Source organism: Symphalangus syndactylus, chromosome 15 (assembly GCF_028878055.3).
Source record: "Symphalangus syndactylus isolate Jambi chromosome 15, NHGRI_mSymSyn1-v2.1_pri, whole genome shotgun sequence".
Lineage (NCBI taxonomy): Eukaryota > Metazoa > Chordata > Mammalia > Primates > Hylobatidae > Symphalangus > Symphalangus syndactylus.
Window position 1 is genome coordinate 87,324,159 of NC_072437.2, and position 7,789 is coordinate 87,331,947.

The window sequence follows — 7,789 nt, forward strand, 5'->3', positions numbered from 1 at the left end:
GCAACTGATTGATGCCCAATCCTATTTCCTTTTGTTCAATGGGTGTTGATTAGAGTGCCCCCTCGTAAACTTCCTACGTGCTAATCTCCATCTCGCAGTTGGCCTCCGGGGAACATCTTACCTGTGACAGTCTCTCCAGTGTAGATTACAGTTTGCAGAAGACAGCAAACAAGCAAAATAGATTTGTCATTTGTACACTGAAGGAAATGAACAAGATGCAATGATAGCAGATAACAGGGAGGTGTGCCTGGAAGAGGTGACACTTAAGCCAAGAACTATAAACAGATGCGAGCCATGTGAAAAGTAGGTAGGAGAGTGTGTCCCAGAAAGAGAAACAGCTCTGATAAAAGCTGATCGCAAAGAGTCAGGCATGTTTAAGTACCACCCAGAGCTTTGTAATCTTTTTAAAAGTTTTTCTGTGGCCAGGCATGGTGGCTCACACTGTAATACCAGCACTTTGGGAGGCCAAGGCGAGTGGATCACCTGAGGTCAGGAGTTTGAGACCAACATGGCGAAACCCTGTCTCTACTAAAAATGTAAAAATTAGCCGGGCATGGTGGCACATGCCTGTAATTCCAGCTACTCAGAAGTCTGAGGCACGAGAATTGCCTGAACCTGGGAGGTAGAGGTTGGAGTGAGCCGAGATCACGCAACTGCACTCCAGTGGTGCAATCACATCTCACTGCAGCTTTGACCTCCCCAGGTTCAAGTGATCTCCCACCTCAGCCTCCCAAGTAGCTGGGACTACAGGCATATGCCACCATGCCCCACTAGTTTTTTTGTAGAGACGGTTTCACCATATTGTCCAGGTTGGTCTCAAACTTCTGGGCTCAAGCAGTCCATCCACCCTGGCCTCCCAAAGTGCTAGGATTACAGATGTGAGCCACCATGCATACCCTAAAGGATTTTATTTCAAATGCAATGGGAAGCCTTCAAAGGGTTTTAAGATAAGAGAGTAACATGCTATGATTTACATTTTTTAAAAATTCTCTCTGGATACAGTGTGGAAAACAGATTGGATGGGGGGAACCATTAAGAAGGTTATTTGCAGGGCGGGTCATGGTGGTTCACGCCTGTAATCCCAGCACTTTGGGAGGCCGAGGTGGGTGGATCACGAGGTCAGGAGATCGAGACCATCCTGGCCAACATGGTGAAACCCTGTCTCTACTAAAAATACAAAAATCACCCAGGCGTGATGGTGTGTGCCTATAGTCCCAGCTACTCAGGAGGCTGAGGCAGGAGGCTCACTTGAATCCGGGAAGTGAAGGTTGCAGTGAGCCAAGATTGCACCACTACACTCCAGCCTGGGCGACAGAGCAGGACTCCATCTCGAAAAAGAAATAAAAATTACAATAAAATAAAAATGTTATTGCAGTATCAAGGAAAGATGCCCACCCAAAGTCTGTCCCTTCACACTAAACCATAGTCCAAATGCCCAAGACCTTGGAATTCCATGCCCAGACAGCTCCAACCCACTTCCAAGATTTGCATGGGCCTCTTCCCTAGGTCCTTCTCCTCAACAGCAGACTGCACACACCTAGAGCCATGGGGTGGCCTGTCTGTTTGTGGGGAATGTGGACAGAGTTTGGAAGAGAAGTATCCACAAGCATGTGGGTGAAGCTCCTTGCAGTGCCAGATGAAGCCAAGATTGGAAATGGAGGGGGATGAGGTGAGGGGAAAGGGGCCAGGGTGGTAATCACTCCCTACCCTGCCAAGTTCCAATATGGAACCCCTAGGATTTCTAAATTCAAGTTATGGCCATCCAAGTCACTAAAAAGCTGTATCTGTCAAGATAGGAGGATAGGCTGGGTGTGGTAACTCACACATGTAATCCCGATGCTTTGGGAGGCTGAGGCTGGAGGATCATTTGAGCCCAGGAGTTTAAGACCAGCCTGAGTTACATAGCGAGACCCCTATCTCTAAGAGAATAAAAAAATAATTAGCCAGGTGTAGTGGTGCATGCCTGTAGTCCCGGCTACTCAGGAGGCTGAGACAAGAGGATTGCTTGAGCCTGGGAAGTTGAGGCTGCAGTGAACTGTGATTGTGCCACTGCACTCCAACCTGATGGATGACAGAATGAGACTCTGTCTTAAAAAAAAAAAAAAAAAAGGGAAGATAGAACATATTTTATTTAACAAGTTATTCGCTTGATTTCTGACTTAAAAATTTTTAGACATATGGTATCCCCCATTTGTAATTTTGCACTGGGTGCTACAGATGTTCAGGATAGCCCCGAAAGTCATGTTACCTATAAAGAAACAATAAGAGACCGAAAGCTGGTTTCTTATTTCAAAGTAGATAATGCACAGAGGATAATGCAGTATCTTCAAAATGAAGGGGGAAAATTTCTGTCAATTTAGAATTCCCTGTCTACTTAAACTGGTATTCAAAAGTGAGGATAAAATAAAGACATTATCAAACCAAGACTAAGAGAATTTCCCACTCACAGACCCTTGCTGAAAGAAGTCCTGAAGTATGTAGTTTATTTATTTATTTTGAGACAGAGTCTCTCTCTGTCACCCAGGCTGGAGTGCAGTGGCACAGTCTTGGCTTACTGCAACCTCTGCCTCCTGGGTTCAAGCAATTCTTCTGCCTCAGCCTCCAGAGTAGCTGGGACTAGGTGTGCACCACCGTGCCTGGCTAATTTTTTCGTATTTTTAGTAGGGACGGGGTTTCACCATGTTGGCCAGCCTGGTCTCGAACTCCTGACCTCAAGTGATCTGCCCGCCTCAGCCTCCCAAAGTGCTCGGATTACAGGCATGAGCCACCGCGCCTGGCCAGGATGTAGTTTAGAAAGAGGAAAAATAAACCCAGCAGAAAAGATCAGTATGTGAGGCTTAATGATGAGCAAAGAAATGACTGATTTTTAGAGGATAAGCACAGAGTGGAACTAGGCTAGTACCTAGCAATCAAATGAAAGGTGAGAGGCAAGATTCACAGTTAAAACAGTCTAAGATCTTTATGATGTAAGGTATACAATTTAAACTTTTTCAGCTATAACTTTTTAATTTTTTTTATCTCAGAAAAAAATATGGAACGCTTCACGAATTTTTTATATTTTTTTTGTGTGGAGATGATGGGGTCTCACTATGTTCACCAGGCTGGTCTTGAACTGCTGGCCTCAAGCAATCCTTCTGCCTTGGCCTCCCAAAGTGCTAGGACTACGGATGTGAGCCACCACACTGGGTCTCAGCTATAAATTTTAATATTTTTAAAGTAACTATCTTAAGCAAATATGCAAAAAGAAAGAAAAGAACTGAATAGTTAGGATGAAAGACCCCCTCCCCCAAAAAAGCAAAACAAGTTTAGTTGTTAGTACATACAAAATAGTCCTCATTTCAATATGAAAAAAGGCACTAATTTTTTTTTTAAGACGGAGTCTTGCTCTGTCGTCCAGGCTGGAGTGCAGTGGCACGATTTCGGCTCACTACAGGCTCCGCCTCCCGGGTTCACACCATTCTCCTGCCTCAGCCTCCTGAGTAGCTAGGACTACAGGCGCCCACCACCATGCCCGGCTAATTTTTTGTACTTTTAGTAGAGACGGGGTTTCACCGTGTTAGCCAGGATGGTCTCGATCTCCTGACCTCGTGATCTGCCCACCTCAGACTCCCAAAGTGCTGGGATTACAGGTGTGAGCCACCGCACCCGGCCTACTAATTTATTTTTTGTAAAACTCCTCTAACCCAAACCACTGGCTATAAAATACCACCTCTGCCGTAATTGTCCCCCAAATACAAGTTATTTTTCATCTGTGAAGGAAGCCTTATGAGAGCTATTGCACTTTATTCTTATAAAACTCCATGAAAGATAGACATTAAAATGTTTGCAGAAATCTCATAAACTTGGCTTTTAAATGAATGAGTCAGTCATCAACAGCTATTTGCACAAAACTTTACTCTTTTCTCTGAGCAATACAAAGAAAACAGGACAGTCCCTCCCATGAAGGAGCTTAAAATCTGATTTGGCAGAAGCAAGCTGTATAAACTCACCTGGAAATAAAACCTGGGATAGAAGACAGCAAATAATAAAAAGCTGCAATTGGTATAACCCTTACATATCTTGGAAGGCTTTGACTCAGTACATGAAATTTGAGCTTTAAGAGAGGTAGAATTTCGTTAGAGAAAAGCGGGGACTGGCATAAGCATAAAGCACTAAAACAGCAAAAGGTATTAGAGCCAAGACAGAAGATATTTTCAAAAAAGAAGGGTAGCCGGGTGTCATGGCACATTTCTGTAGTCCTGTAACCGCCCAGTGGGTTCATTTTCCCTGCTGCCCAGATAGAGCTGATTTATCCAGACAGGGGAGTCATAATACAGAGTTTAACTCACACAGAGCTGGCTGACAGGAGACCAGAGTTTTATTATTACTCAAATTAGTCTCTTCAAAGATTTAGAGACTAGGGTTTTTCAAAGATTTAGAGACTAGGGTTTTTCAAAGATTTAGAGACTAGGGTTTTTCAAAGACAGTTTGGCGGGTACAGAGCCAGTGAGTCGGGAGTGCTGATTGGTTGGATCAGAGATGAAATCATAGGGAGTCAAAGCTGTCCTGTGCTGAATTGGTTTCTGGGTGGGGCCCACAGGACTGGTTGATGAGTCCAGGTGGACCCATTGTTCATCAGAAATGCAAAAACCTGATGAACCGGCGCTGTGGCTCACGCCTGTAATCCCAGCACTTTGGGAGGCCAATGCGGGTGGATCACGAGGTCAGGAGATCGTGACCATCCTGGCCAACATGGTGAAACCCCGTTTCTACTGAAAAAAAAAAAAAAATTAGCCAGGCGTGGCGACGTGCTCCTGTAGACCCAGCTACTCAGGAGGCTGAGACAGGAGAATGGCGTGAACCCGGGAGGCGGAGCTTGCAGTGAGCTGAGATCATGCCACTGCACTCCAGCCTGGGCGACAAAACGAGACTCCGTCTCAAAAAAAAAAAAAAAAAGGCAAAAACCTGAAAAGACATCTCAAAAGGCCAGTCTTAGGTTCTACAATAGTGATGTTATCTGCAAGAATAATTGAGGAAGTTGCTAATCCTGTGGCCTCCACAATAATGGTTGGTAATATTTTAGCTAAGCCTGTATCTTAATAGAATCCAGGCCCCTCCCATCCTCCTAACTTGACCTTCCATTAGGTTTACAAGGGCAGTTTAGTTTTGGGGAGGGCTATTATCGTTTAAACTATAAACTAAATTTGCCCCCAAGTTACCTTGGCCCACATCCAGGAATGAGTGAAGAGAGCCAGCCTGTGAGACTGGAAGCAAGATGGAGTCAGCCATGTCAGATTTCTTTTACTGTTGTAATTTTGCAAAGGCAGTTTCAGCCGGAGCTACTCAGGAGGCTGAGGCTTCACTTGAGGCCAGGAATTCGGGCTGTAGTGCACTATCATGGTGGCTGTGAATAGCTGCTGTACTCCAGCCTGGGCAATGTAGCAGACCCAGTCTTTAATTTAAAAAAAAAAAAAAAAAAAAAAGGACATATCCTAATCTGTCATGGGATTAGAGTTAAAAAAAAAAAGGGGGGGGTAATCATTGTGTGAAATACTGAGAGGAATCATTTAATGAATCATAATATGGACTGAAGTACACACAAAGATGAAATAATTGAAAATACTGTTTTCAATACGACACCAACTTTAGTATTTTATCTAATTTCCCTTCTTGTATATGCCATTAAAATTTTCAAAAAATGTAGCAAATATAAATACAAGATGTTGACTTTCTGTGAGTTACATATAAGAATAGTTTACAGTTTTACTGCTTCTACATACAACTTTATTTCCTAGACTTTCTCTAGCTTAAAAAAATCCTGCAGACAAGATCACCATTATATTGCTTGTGTTTTAAGTTCAGGGCTGTAGGCTTTTGGTTTGTAATACTGAGAGAAACCCTATTAATAGTATTCCTAAAGGCATAAAGCTTTCCTCCAAGCCATGACTCTGGGACCAAGGCTCCTTTCATTTTGTGGCCCTGCCATCTTCAACAAGTGGTTTCCAGGGTCTTTGCAGAAGGGGAAAGAACAAGGAGGACCACCGTGGGAGATCTGTGTGTGAGCTTAGCCTGGAAGTAGCACGCTTCTCTTCCTTTTGTTACAGTAGGTAGTAGGCAGACATGAGCAGGGCAGGAAAGCACCCCCCTACCACAACCAGGAATGTCAGGAAACCATCAGGTAATGGTCAGGCAGTTGTTAACTGTCTCTCTAAAATAATAATTGGTTGCAGCCAACGCCAGAGAAAGGCAGGCTCTCAATAAATAGAAAACACCTGAAACTGGTGATTGGCAGCTTCCTGGTAAGATCTCAGGAGTTGGGCGAGTGGGCTCAAGCATGAAAACTAAGAGGCAAAATGGCAGAGTTTAACCAGTATATGACCTTCCTCTAGAACACTCAACTGGTAAGGGAAAAACGCCTCAAGTGAGCATGTGCACAGCTTCAGTAAACACACTGCACATGCGGCTCCTCCCAAGTGCTGGCAATGAATGCAGACAGCCCACCCCAAAGGAAGAACTGGGAGAAGAGATGTAACCCGCTGGAAGCATGCCAGTGTATAAAGCCCCGAGTCAAAGGTCAAACTGTACACTTGAATCTTTCACGTTACCTGGTTGGCCCTCTTCCAAGTGTACTTTTTTAAAATTCCTGCTCTAAAACTTTTTAAAGACTTTCACTCCTGCTCTAAAACTTGCCTCAGTCTCTCTCTCTGCCTTATGCCCCTCGGTCAAGTTCTTTCTTCTGAGGCGGCAAGAATTGAGGCTGCTGCAGACCTGTACAGATTCACTGCTGCTAACACTTTCACATTCCACTGATCAGGACTCAGTTGCATGGCCACAACTAACTTAAGTGAAGATGGAAAATGTGGTTTAACTGTTTGCTCAGGAAGAAAAAGAAACAGTTTAGTAAACAGTTAGCCAGTCTCTGCCATACATACTTTTTTCCCATTTAATCCTAACAACCCCATAAGATATGTGCAATAACTTATACCACTTTATGGATGAGGAAATTGAAATCTTTTTTACTTGTACAAATTTATGGGGTACATGTGAAATTTAGTTACATGTATATAATGTGGACTAATCAAGTCTGGTTTTTTTGTTTTGCACTTTTTTTTCTGTTTTTTTTTTTTTTTTTTTTTTTTTTGAGACAGGGTCTTGCTCATGGCTCACTGCTGCCTTGACCTCCCAGGCTTCAGCAATCCTCCTATCTCAGCTTCCCTGGTAGCTAAGACTGTAAGTGCATGCCACTGTGCCTGGCTAATTTTTTTATTTTTTGTAAAGACGGAGTTTCACCATGTTGCATAGGCTGGTCTCTAACTCCTAAGCTCAAACCATCTGCCCACCTGGGTCTCCCAAAGTGCTGAGATTAGAGGTGTGAGCCACCATGCCTGGCAAGAAACTGAAATTTTGATAGGCTGACTACCATACCTAATACCTCACAGTTAATAAATGGCAGAGCTCAAACTAAAACGTAGGCAGTCCAACTCCAGAAACCATATTCTTTAAAAAGCTACTGTAACATGACTGATATTCCTTTTACTGAAGAAGAACATTTAAGCCTTTTTTAGTTGTAAGGGGGTATGATAATTATGGAACTTTAAGTAAATACAAACTCATCATTTTGGAGAAGATGATACTGAGATTTAGAGGCGGAATGTTCTACCGAAGGTTAAATCATTGCTGCCTATGTGTTTTAAGTATATATATGTATATAAGTATATGATGTAAAGTAACATTTTTTAAAGAGAATACAATCTTGGCCAAGCGCAGTGGCTCAGGCCTGTAATCCCAGCACTTTGAGAGGCCGAGATGG